The sequence below is a fragment of the Schistocerca serialis genome, chromosome 9, assembly GCF_023864345.2.
Source record: "Schistocerca serialis cubense isolate TAMUIC-IGC-003099 chromosome 9, iqSchSeri2.2, whole genome shotgun sequence".
Lineage (NCBI taxonomy): Eukaryota > Metazoa > Arthropoda > Insecta > Orthoptera > Acrididae > Schistocerca > Schistocerca serialis.
Genome location: NC_064646.1, coordinates 224,072,709 through 224,086,646, shown reverse-complemented (window position 1 = coordinate 224,086,646; position 13,938 = coordinate 224,072,709).

Below are 13,938 nucleotides of genomic sequence, written 5' to 3'. Positions count from 1 at the left end.
AAGGAGCAGAATTTTCTCGGGTTCTCGGCAAGATCTATTGCTAAGATATGACGGTGGTGGATGTTGTAAGCTTCGCGCATCGATCTTTTTACAGACACACGAATTTCTATTAACTTTGGCATTTCGCCATTTGTGTGTTCTCCTTTATCCGAGAGTCTTTGCTTCCTTAAGATTCTTCGAATCTTGTTGGTAAAACATGGTGAGTCTTTTCCGTCCTTAATCCATTCGCAATCCCATTACACTTTGTCCATCATTCAGTTACAATCCTTTAATTCCTCAGCGTCCATCGTACTGGAATTAAATCATGTCAATTCATTGTCTAGGTGGGATGCTAACAACTGTCCATCTGCTCTTTCTAGCAGAAAGTCTCTCCTAGCATTCATGACTGATTTACTAACTTTAGTAATCAAAATCTCTCTGATGACATCATGGCCACTAATCCCTGTCTTTCTACTGATGCCTACGATTAGGTCAGGCCTGTTTGTCGCTACAATGTCCAAAATATTTCCACTGCGTATGGGCTGTCGTACTAAATGCTGAGGACAGTATTCGGAAAAATCTTCAAAAGAACTTCGCAAGACTGTCTTTCTCTACCTTCTGCAGTGAATCCACAGACGTCTCAGTTTATATTCAGTAGGTTACAGTCGCCTCCAACTAATATTGCATGATCTCAGTATTTCCGCACTACTGACCATGGACTTTCTGTCAGTAACTCTAAAACTGTCACAACGGAATTGGGTGGCTGGTAAAAATATCCAACAATTAACTTGATTTTACCTACACCTTTGATAAACGACCAGTTAACTTTACTGTCACACTCAAATTCGACCTTCGATGTCAGCCATCTCTCGGTCGTGAGAATAATTTGAGTGCGAGAAGCTTCCTGGAGGGCACTAAGTTCTGGAACTTTGTTACGAATACTTTGGCAATTTACTGTTAAAATTTTGACAGTCGAAGTGACTTTACTCCGAACGCAGTCTTATTTCTCTATCTGGGAGTCATCTGGCGAGACTTCATCAGAGAACCTCCACCTACCCCCTAGTCTAAAAAAACCCCAACTGTACTCCACAAGTACTCTGATACCCAAATAGCTGCTTCCTTTGAGTAGTGCACCCCTGACCTGTCAAGCGGAGTTCCACAATTTCGCACCCGATAAGGCAGGTCCAGAAATCTGCAGCCAAGAACGTAAGACTCGATGAAGCCTTTGGCTGAGATGCTTCGCATGGCTCCAAACAAATGGACCCCGACTGACTATGAAAGAATGCTGCAAATACAGCTTGCACCCAGCAGGCTCCATCACCTTCACCAGCCGCCTGTATGAACTGATGGTGACCTCAGAATCCAAGCAAAAGGCACTGTTGATGCCAACGTAAGTCACAACCTACAGACGACTATACTCTGCACGTTCATAAGCAGCAGGCAAGGCCTCCTCCACATCTCAGGCGAGGCCCACTGGCAGACATACGGAGTGCACATTGGCTTTCTTTCCAGGTCTGAACACTATCTGTCTAAGTGGGTCTATAACGCGCCAAACGTTGGAGCTCCCAGTAACTAGCAAATCCGTGCTCCTGTGTGCCCACTCGGACCCTGCTCAAGGAGCAGCCATCTATCCACTCACTGGGTGCATGTCCGAGGTCAGATGACCAACCTCCGCGCTGGCTCTCCGCCTCGGGCGATTCGAACGCGTTACCAATTGTAACTCATTCTCCCGTGAAGGCGGATCCATTGCATCAGGCACACTGTGAAGTGCTCGGCAGCAGAGCCCGTGGGCGAAATAAACGACACCTGAGGTGTCTCAAGCAACGCGCCAGATCCTCCCCCACCGCTACACCCGATGCAGCAACCTAAAGACGATTGACCGTAGCCTAAAGCACATTCAGCTGTTCACGAACGGCGACCAGTTCCTCGTGTGTATTCACACATCATGCCCACCACAGAATTACTAGCTTAAGAACTGACTATAAAAGCACCAGACAAAAACCTAGATAACGCAAGTTCCCGACGTGTCGCCAAATGGTTGCTGACGCATTGTAAGCTGTTCAGCAGAAATCAGAACTGCTCCACAGACTGCCTGACAACACTTCACAACTACAAAAATGTTAGATTAAACCCTTTACATAGAAAAAACTCGCACGAAATTTAAGGGATATACTGCTTAGAAAACACAAAAGAAGCTATATACGTAAATCGCCAATTTCCAGGTGTGGACCAGACGGCAGTAGCAGCTTGACTGGTGCTTGCTAGACTTACTGGCTTGTACTCGGTGCTCCACTCTCCTAACATAATTTCCACGTCTGATGTGACAAAATAGTAGCATTAATGGAAAGATAAAAATCTTCAATTATTATCTATTTAGCAGTAAGTTATTTTTATGGGGTGAAGAGTACTAACATTTGAAAACATCTGACTTCTTGGCTTGGCATTATTTTTTCTACGGAAGGTAATTATAAGGAAAAGTAATTGGTTATATGTGCTGGTATTCGTCGTTGTTGTTGTTGTCTTCAGTCCTGAGACTGGTTTGATGCAGTTCTCCATGCTACTCTATCCTGTGCAAGCTTCTTCATCTCCCAGTACTTACTGAAACCTACATCCTTCTGAATCTGCTTAGTGTATTCATCTCTTGGTCTCCCTCTACGATTTTTACCCTCCACGCTGCCCTCCAATACTAAATTTGTGATCCCTTGATGCCTCAGAATATATCCTACCAACCGGTCCCTTCTTCTTGTCAAGTTGTGCCACAAACTCCTCTTCTCCCCAAATCTATTCAATACTTCCTCATTAGTTATGTGATCTACCTATCTAATCTTCAGCATTCTTCTGTAGCAACGCATTTCAAAAGCTTCTATTCTCTTCTTGTCCAAACTATTTATCGTCCATGTTTCACTTCCATACATGGCTACACTCCATACAAATACTTTCAGAAACAAATTCCTGACACATAAATCTATACTGGATGTTAACAAATTTCTCTTCTTCAGAAACGCTTTCCTTGCCATTGCCAGTCTACATTTTATATCCTCTCTACTTCGACCATCATCAGTTATTTTGCTCCCCAAATAGTAAAACTTCTTTACTGGTTTAAGTGTCTCATTTCCTAATCTAATTCCCTCAGCATCACCCGACTTAATTCGGCTACATTCCATTATCCTCGTTTTGCTTTTGTTGATGTACGTCTTATATCCTCCTTTCAAGACACTGTCCATTCCGTTCAACTGCTCTTCCAAGTCCTTTGCTGTCTCTGACAGAATTACAATGTCATCGGCGAACTTCAACGTTTTTATTTCTTCTCCATGGACTTTAATACCTACTCCGAATTTTTCTTTTGTTTCCTTTACTGCTTGCTCAATATATAGATTGAATAACATCGGGGACAGGCTACAACCCTGTCTCACTCCCTTCCCAACCGCTGCTTCCCTTTCATGTCCCTCGACTCTTATAACTGCCATCTGGTTTCTGTACAAATTGTAAATAGCCTTTCGCTCCCTGTATTTTATCTCTGCCACCTTTAGAATTTGAAAAAGAGTATTCCAGTCAACATTGTCAAAAGCTTTCTCTAAGTCTACAAATGCTAGAAATGTAGGTTTGCCTTTCCTTAATCTATTTTCTAAGATAAGTCGTAGGGTCAGTATTGCCTCAAGTGTTCCAACATTTCTGCGGAATCCAAACTGATCTTCTACCAGTTTTTCCATTCGCCTGTAAATAATTCGCGTTAGTATTTTGCAGCTGTGACTCATTAAACTGATACCTCGGTAATTTTCACATCTGTCAACACATGCTTTCTTTGGGACTGGAATTATTATATTCATTTTGAAGTCTGAGGGTATTTCGCCTGTCTCATACATCTTGCTCACCAGATGGTAGAGTTTTTGTCAGGACTGGCTCTCGTAAGGCTGTCAGTAGTTCCAATGGAATGTTGTCAACTCCCGGGGCCTTGTTTCGACTCAGGGCTTTCAGTGCTCTGTGAAACTCTTCACGCAGTATCGTATATCCCATTTCATCTTCATCTACATACTCTTCCATTTCCATAAATTTGTTCTCACGTACATCGCGCTTGTATAGACCCTCTATATACTCCTTCCACCTTTCTGCTTTCCTTTCTTTGCTTAGAACTGGGTTTCCATCTGAGCTCTTGATATTCATACAAGTGGCTCTCTTTTCTCCAAAGGTCTCTTTAATTTTCCTGTAGGCAGTATCTATCTTACCCCTAGTGAGATAAGCCTCTACATCCTTACATTTGTCCTCTAGCCAACCCTGCACTCCCTGTCGATCTCATTTTTGAGACGTTTGTATTCCTTTTTGCCTGCTTCATTTACTGCGTTTTTATATTTTCTCCTTTCATCAATCAAATTCAATATTTCTTGTGTTACCCAAGGATTTCTACTAGCCCTCGTCTTTTTGCCTACTTGATCCTCTGCTGCCTTCACTACTTCATCCCTCAGAGCTACCCATTCTTCTTCTACTGTATTTCTTTCCCCCATTCCTGTCAATTGTTCCTTTATGCTCTCCCTGAAACTCTGTACAACCCCTGGTTTAGTCAGTTTATCCAGGTCCCATCTCCTTAAATTCCCACCTTTTTGCAGTTTCTCCAGTTTTAATCTACATAACCAATAGATTGTGGTCAGAGTCCACATCTGCCCCTGGAAATGTCTTACAATTTAAAACCTGGTTCCTAAATCGCTGTCTTACCATTATATAATCTACCTGAAACCTTCCAGTATCTCCAGGCCTCTTCCGCGTATACAACCTTCTTTTATGATTCTTGAACCAAGTGTTAGCTATGATTAATGTATGCTCTGTGAAAAATTCTGCCAGGCGGCTTCCTCTTTCATTTCTCTCCCCCAATCCATATTCACCCACTATGTTTCCTTCTCTCCCTTTTCCTACTCTCGAATTCCAATCACCCATGACTATTAAATTTTCGTCTCCCATCATCTGAATAATTTCTTTTATCTCATCATACATTTCATCAATTTCTTCATCATCTGCAGAGCTAGTTGGCATATAAACTTGTACTACTGTGGTAGGCATGGGCTTCGTGTCCATCTTGGCCACAATAATGCTTTCAGTATGCTGTTTGTAGTAGCTTATCCGCACCCCTATTTTATTCATTATTAAACCTACTCCTGCACTACCCCTATTTGATTTTGCATTTATAACCCTATATCCACCTGACCAAAAGTCTTGTTCCTCCTGCCACCGAACTTCAGTAATTCCCACTATATCTAACGCCAACCTATCCATTTCCCTTTTTAAATTTTCTAACCTACCTGCCCGATTAAGGGATCTGACATTCCACGCTCCGATCCGTAGAACGCCAGTTTTCTTTCTCCTGATAACGACGTCCTCTTGAGTAGTCCCCGCCCGGAGATCCGAATGGGGGACTATTTTACCTCCGGAATATTTTACCCAAGAGGACGCCATCATCCTTTAACCATACAGTAAAGCTGCACGCCCTTGGGAAAAATTACGGCTGTAGTTTCCCCTTGCTTTCTGCCGTTCGCAGTACCAGCACGGCAAGCCGTTTTGGTTAGTGTTACAAGGCCAGATCAGTCAATCATCCAGACTGTTGCCCCTGCAACTACTGAAAAGGCTGCTGCCCCTCTTCAGGAACCACACGTTTGTCTGGCCTCTCAACAGATACCCCTCCGTTGTGGTTGCACCTACGGTACGGCCATCTGTAACGCTGAGGCACGCAAGCCTCCCCACCAACGGCAAGGTCCATGGTTCATGGGGGTAGGTGGTATTCGTCAGTAACTAGGAAATAAACTTCTATTTTCTTATGTAAGCATCAGCAAAATCAAAATATCCCCAGCAGAATAGTGTTAAGTTGTCAGAAGTCTTAGCTCAATCATTATATTCCCCATACTTTCCACAGTAGGGTGTTAGGACCAACCTTTTTAGGGCTTATAGGGCTGAAGGTGGTAAGGTCCATTCTATAGAACCGATGGTCATTATTCTTCAGCCTACCAGTGAACAACCCACCACCCAAGAAAGGAATCTGGGGTGGAGGTGGGAAGGTTGTCTGTCTGTTGGGCTGCCATCAGCCCTAGCACTTCTGATCTTAATTTCCAGTTTTAATTCCCATACAATGGTTACTGATCTATTTTTCCGTTTGTGTACTATTCAGTAACTCCCTCAGAAGAGGCCTTCTTTATCTCCGTTTGTCTTAATATGTTATCAGGTGATTGTCTGAGGTAGTGCCGACCCAGAAACCTTCCAACAGCGTTAGTGTAGTATACAGTATTTATAATTTAACGAACGGCTGGAGCTACTTTCGGCTTGCCCATCACTGAGCCAGCAAATTCACTAACATTCATAATTAATAGGAAGAGAGAAAGAACCGACATCTTTATTGATCAAAGACCACGCCACATTTATTTGTGATGAAATATAGTCATGTAAGAATTACGTAAATTCATGTATTTTTAGACCACAAATGACCTACTGGCAGCGTTATTTTCATTTAATATCCGTTCTGATAAATCGTCCAGACTATTTTGTACAGCTAACTGCGATTGACAAGTTCGAACACCAAAAGTTGTATGCCTGAATTTTAAATTGGAATTGCGTCCAGCCCCAGAAAAAAGCAGAACTTGAAGCATTATTTTAATTAACTAATAGTTATGTAGGCTAAAAAAAGGTGAAAATCAATATGTATGATGACTTTAATGTCTGAATCAAAATTTATCTTTGGTGATACGATATTATGTTGTAATGTTGTAGTGCATGCCGACTATTCCAAAAAGCTAGTTCAAATAACGTAAAGACATAAAGTTGGGATGCTGGCTACTAATTAAGGGTCTGTAACAAATGAAGAGAGACAAATTTGTATAAAGTTTGCATTGAGTATGTGAAGCACAATATTCAGATGTTCTTGTAAAAAGTTAGTTACAAAAGTACTTCAAGAGTTCTCCGATTACTCAATTATAGGGGCGGCAGATCTGAAGCTACAGGGGAATTTTATGAATTTGGTGGCATCAGTACCCCCACCGGCTTTTATAATTGAGCAGGCATGATCAGTTAAAATCAGCATTCACCAAAAATGAAGTGAGTATCTGCTGAAATGCTAGTACGATTCTGGTTTTGGTTGGACGTATTTTTTATGTTTGAGGAACTCCTGTGGGAGTCGTGAGGCAACAAAATATTTCCATTTCAGGTGCTTGTATTATCAGCAGTATTTACTTGAAGCCTGCAGCGCCTCGTGGAATGCCAGGGTGGCCATCCTGGTGAAGTTATGTGGTTGGGGCTTCCCAGCAATAATCAACACGTCGTTGACGTGCATCCCAAGAAACGAGACAGTCTGCATAAGAAGTTTGTACAAAGCAACCAGATTGTAAAGTACAATACAATATTGCCAATGAGGCTGCAGGCCGCCGTCAGGGCAGCCACGGCCGAGATATGCATGTCACGTGGCGCCACCCAATGGCGACTTTCTGCTACTGAGCCTGTGGCTGGGGCTCGTGGGGTGGCTAACTGGTCGCTGTACTTTGGAGCTATTTGCATTGCACCATTGCACAGCCAAGTTGACTAAGTTTGTTTTCCAGTCTCGCGTGGTTATTAATTTCAGAACTGTTTTATTTCTACGCCGACTTTGCTATGTCTCGGACTTTTAGTGCTTTGTTCACTTCGTGAACTCAGTCTATTGCGGACTTACAGAAAAGTTGGTTCATTTCCCAGTAGTTTGGTGTAGGCATCAGAGCAAATGATGATAAAACAAACTACCTACCCCACGCATGATTGAAAAAAAATCCAATGTTCGGCATTTGAGGTTTGACTCCCTAGACAAGTTTTATTCCACGAAGGCCGTGCGGGAGTAGCCGAGCGGTCTAGGGCGCTGTAGTCACAGACTGTGCGGCTGATCCCGGCGAAGGTTCGAGTCCTCCCTCGGGCATGGGTGTGCGTGTTTGTCCTTAGAACAATTTAGGTTAAGTCGTGTGTAAGCTTAGGAACTTATGACCTTAGCAGTTAAGTCCCATAAGATTTAACACACATTTGAACATTTTTTTACTCTACGAAGATTTTGTGGTATCTGCAGATGTCTTGTCCAACTCACGCCAGCGTCAAAATTCAAGAAATTTGAAGCAGTATGGGACCCCTTGCATTGTGGAAGTGTGTGTGTGTGTGTGTGTGTGTGTGTGTGTGTGTGTGTGTGTGTGTGTGTGTGGCAAATATTTAGAGGCACATATCTATGAAAATGATGCTATTTCATGCAATTGAAATGTAGCTTACGTAATTTGTTCTGGAAATACTACATATCTTTTAACTTGGCACCTCTTCTACGCAGTTCAAGTGACTGGTTGCCTCATTTTAATGCCACTAAAATACTAGACTCTCATTCGCAGCTTTTATTTTAAACCTCATCAAAATATTATGCTCTGCTGCAGGTAGAGGGGAAGAAGAATGGGGTCATGATGATATACGTTTAAGGTCCATGACAGCATTCAATAGCGAACTTTTTCCAGAAACCTCATTGCCTTCCTACTTCTACTGTCTTTACTATATGACTGGGAAATTACGGAATTCTATTGCAAAAAAATTACGATAAGCTGGTTTCAAAGTGCTGGGAGCTTCGAGTCCTGTAGCTAAAATGAAAGATATTTTGTGGTATACGTTTTACAAATTAATGAGGATCTTACTAAAGGAGAGTACGTAAAATTAGGAGGGCTAAGTGATGTTGAGTACTGCCTTTTCAGTCCTCTGTCTGTTTTCGTGTTACGCAACATCACTGGCAATATATATGTAAGTCTTGCTCAATTGTAGTCTATATTCTTCATATAATAGGAACATGTATCATTCGCACACTTGAAGAAGAGTCTTGTACCTCCCCACCACGACAAGGAAAGTACACTCACATATATATAACAACTTTATGACAAAATGTTGGAAACTATTCACGCTATAGGAGCAGACCTGTACTGAACTTACCCACAAATGCGCATAAATTACGGCTTTGCTAAGGCTGTTTATCACGGTACTTGGGGGTAGCTGTTCGTGAATGAGTATGTCGGCCTCATAATGTTTTTATAGTGGCTAGAGGAAGTTTGCTAGCTTGTTTCATTACCTTAAATAACATTTGAAACAAAGCCTCACAGATTTTTTAAATACGTATATGGCACAGTAACTGAAAATTTTTTATATCGAGTTCTTACTTCGGTAGGATAGTTTTATTCCCTGTTACCAACGTCTGTGTGCTTGACAGACAAATGCTATTCCAATGCTCATTCGCTGTCCCTGCCCTTAAACTTCCAAAAATAATAGTAATAGGACGCACAGTTCTAGCACTCTGATATTGCTTACGATGGAACAGCAATGCGTCAGAAAAAAAGCTTTACTCGTTATTCAATTATGTAACCGGATATTCTGTAATTGAGTTTGGTGCAACCATCCAGTCAGCTACAGATGATCACTGCTGGGATGAGTGTGAAGAAAGGAAGGTACATTTTCCCTCCCTCGCAGCCCTCGAGTGCTCCCTCATAACACAGTTGTAGACAGAACTGAAACTGTCTCAGAAACAGCAAGCCCCGATGCAGGGTCTTCCCCATCTATAGTCGAGGTGGCGTAAGAAGGCCCTGACAGCCCGCAGCACTGTTGGCAGCTTTCAACTGCAAAGCGTTGTTGCTGCAGGCGGAAACAGTAGATATCTACAGAGCTGTGACAACACCGGGGCGCTGGCACAGAGACGCTTACAAAATCGCATCACGTTATTGGTTGAGGTAGGCCCGCAAGGCTGCCACGCCCAGCCCACTGCAACTGTCAGGGACCAACTTAACGCCAACCCAACTATAGCCGGCGTGGTCACACCCGCCAAGCCAGCTGCATGGTCTATGTGAGCACAGAACCTCTGTTTACGCTGTCAACCACCCTCTTGTGTTGTGTATGCTTCACAGGCAAACAATGCTCACTCGCTGTCCCTGGACTTAAATATTTTAAAAAATAACAGTAATAGGAGGCACAGTTCTAGCACTCTGATATTGCTTATGATGGAGCAGCAACACTTCAAAAAATTGTTTTAATATACAGTGGAAAAACACTGGACTCGCATTCGGGAGGACGACGGTTCAATCCCGCGTCCGGCCATCCTGATTTAGGTTTTCCGTGATTTCCCTAAATCACTCCAGGCAAATGCCGGGATGGTTCCTCTGAAAGGGCACGGCCGACTTCCTTCCCCATCCTTCCCTAATTCGATGAGACCGATGACCACGCTGTCTGGTCTCTTTCCCCCAAACAACCAACCAACCAACAGTGGAAAAAATCTGTCACACTGTTGGATACAAACACGCACTCTGGGCGAGGGTGTGGGATGCAAGAACCGGAATGGGGACTGGAAGAGAAAACGAGGTGTGGTGAATAGGTGGTGTGACCGGGGGGCAGATAGAGCACGGGTCTGTCCCTCATGAAACAGTCGTTAACTACCCAATACTGTCCCAGGACCGGCTGAATGTCCCTCCTCGCGATCTACCAATAACTGTTTTTGTTAAGTTGGTAGGTATCACACAATAGCGTCAGTCAAGCGTCATTTATCAATTTGGAGGCTTTATCGTAATCGTGATGTGTGGCTCTTTCATTTGAATAAAAGTGGGAAACCATAACAAATGAAATAACATGAGGGCTGACTCGCAATTTGGTCAGTCTTATTTGGTTTCTCTGTCAACTCTTTGGCTACGGCACAGACTATCAATGTAGATGTTACTTCTTGACGCATGTCCGCCAGTGTTAGTATAAGTAAACTTCCTTAGCAATGGTACTGCATATATTTTGTGTTTATCTTCCATCATATACATGTCCCTCCGAAACACAACCGGCTCTTCATGCACTCGAAGTGTTGAGAGCTATCGACAGATGATCTCACACTGATTTCACATTTCTATATTTTCAGAAACCTTTTGACGCGATTCCTCAAAAGCATCTTCCAACTAAATTGCTTTCCTTAGAGTGTCATCTCAGTTGTGCGACTAGACTCGTGAACTCCTGTCAGAAAATTACAGCTTGTCGTTAAAAACGGAAAGTCGTCTAGTATGACAGAAGTGATATCTCAGGTTCCCCAAGGAAGTTTATACACCTTCTGTTGCTCTTAATCTATACAAACAACAATCTGAGCAGCCATTTTTACTGTTTGCAGATAATGCATTTGTTTACCGTCTAGTAAAGTCGTCAAAAGAACAAAACCATTTGTAAAATGAATACGCCAAGATACCCATACGTTGCGAAAGGTGACAATTGACTCTGAACAATAACAAAAGTGGAGTTATCCACATCGCACTAAAAGGAATCCGTTAAATTTCGGCTAACGAAAAAATCACGCAGATATAAAGACTGCAATATCTAGGGATTACAATTAAGAACAATTTAAATCGGAACCATCACATAGCAAGTATTTTAGGGAAGGCGAACCAAAGACTGGGTTTTATTGGCAGAACACTTAGAAGATGCAACAAATCCACGAAAGAGACTGCCTGCACTACGCTTGACCGTCTTCTGTTGCTGTGCGGTACGGGATCCTTACCAGGTAGGATGGGCAGAGGACATCGAAGAAGTTCAAAGAAGGACAGCTTACATTATTGGAGAGAGTAACAGGGATATGGTACGCAGACTGGGGTGGCAATCATTGAAACCTAAGCATTTTTCGTTGCAGCATGATCTTTTCACGAAGTTGCTTTCACTACCACTTACACAGGACAAATTGACCACCATGATAAAATAAGAGAAATCAGAGCTCGCGTGGAAATGATTCGATGTTCATTTTTCCCTCATTATATTCGAGAGTGGAATGGTACAGAAATAATCTGAAAGTGGTTCTATGAACCATGAATCACCTGCCAGGCACTCAACTGCAAACTGTGGATTAATCGGTTGGACGTAAACAACGTGAAGGTGTTCTTGGCGTTAATTGTATTATAACGGAACTGGCTCTGGAACGACTTAAGTATCGAATTTTGACCGTGACTGTGTCAAAATATTTATCTTGAAAACGTAATGAAATAAAATTTAATATCCTCACTCGTGGCCTTAAGAATGCTCTCCAGTACGAAGAGTTCCACTGTCATAGGAAAACTGTCACAGTTAACTTTCCCACTTGTTTGTACCTTGTACCAATCGGAAATGGCCTACTTTGTTTTGATTGGTTGGAGACCGGAAACTAATGGCGGACGCCACAGTTCACGCATTTTACCAAATATAACATTTTAATACGTAAAATAACCTAACAAAATCATGTCACGCACATATGACAACACGCAATAGGTACATAATGATGCATAAAAGACAAAATAAAAAAGAGGGGACATTAGGAAAGGTGGTGGTAATCAAATGGCAAACAATGATAACATGAAATTTAGAATCCACTCACAATAAAATTACATTTATAAAAGGACACGTTTTTGATAAAAAATTTCCATAAAGAATGATATTCCATAAATGATCAGAACTGCTTTCCAAGTTTTTATAGTAAGACAGAGATTTATGTCAAATTGCTTATCTGTGCGTGGGAGCACCTAGCAGATCAGTCAGTGGTAAACAGCGCCTGTTATATCCTCTAGTCTGCTGCATGATCGACTTGGAGGTGATATTATTTCTCCGTCGACATCTTTTGCGTACAGTATGGTCAGAAGCAATTGGTACTATATAGATCGAAAAACGTTCACGTATGACTATAGCTTTCGGACACATGATACAGTTATTAACGTCAAGTACATAGTTTTGAAATGGCTCTGAACACTATGCGACTTAACTTCTGAGGTCATCAGTCGCTTAGAACTTAGAACTAATTAAACCTAACTAACCTAAGGACATCACACACATCCATGCCCGAGGCAGGATTCGAACCTGCGACCATAGCGGTCGCTCGGTTCCAGACTGTAGCGCCTAGAACCGCACGGCCACTCCCGCCGGCCATAGTTTTTGAAATAGTGCCTAGTTCACTTTATCTCGCATATCGTTAAGTTACAGTTCGCCCGTTTTGCTGTACACGTCACATTTGCGACTTCTCAGTGTTGCTAATAATTTTCAAATGTGGAAGACTGCTTAGTTGGTTTTATAACGAGTGTTAATGTTTTCACGAGTAAGAAACTTCATTAAGTTGTAAATAAGGTATCTTAGAACTAATTAGTCTTTGAAACTAACGCCACAGCAATCAATGTAGTCCAGCAGACAACAATCCCTGCTCACTCGCGACTGCATTGTCAATTCGGTTTGCATCACTCAAAACAATTTTAACACTTTCTTTTCGCTATATCCACTTTAATATTAAGTCTATGTCGTATTTGGAACGTAAGCTTACGGCACTATACGGTGAGCGTTTCATTCTGACGTGACACATCCCGCCGGCCGGGGTGGCCGAGCGGTTCTAGGCGCTACAGTCTGGAACCGCGCTGCTGCTACGGGCGCAGGTTCGAATCCTGCCTCGGGCATTGATGTGTTGTCCTTAGGTTTAGTTTAAGTTCCAGGGGACTGATGACCTCAGATGTTAAGTCCCATAGTGCTCAGAGCCATTTGAACCATTTTGACACATCCCGCTGCTCAATCCATACACGGAAACCCTTAGTCGTACCACTCTGGCCATACTTCGAATCACTGACTATAGACATAAGACACAGTCAAACGTAACAGTCGTGATACTCGGCTTCTTTTTTGTTACCCACAACGATTACAGCGCTCCAAGCGTCCGGCCGGCTACCCAACTGAATACGATATTGGATGAGTGCGAATACTATCGTTTATATTGATTCCTAACATATTTTTTTACAAAAGTAACTGTGTATGGTCTCATGCAAATCTATAATAACTAAAAAATGGCACCACATTTGTCATTATTTAGTTTCCTAAGGGCCGTGGGAGGTACGAACAGGACAGTTTACTTACGATTCTCTTTACAGACACTTGCTGAATAACGTCGTTTTCCTTTAATAGCAAAAAATTGCTAGTAAATACCAGAACACCAGA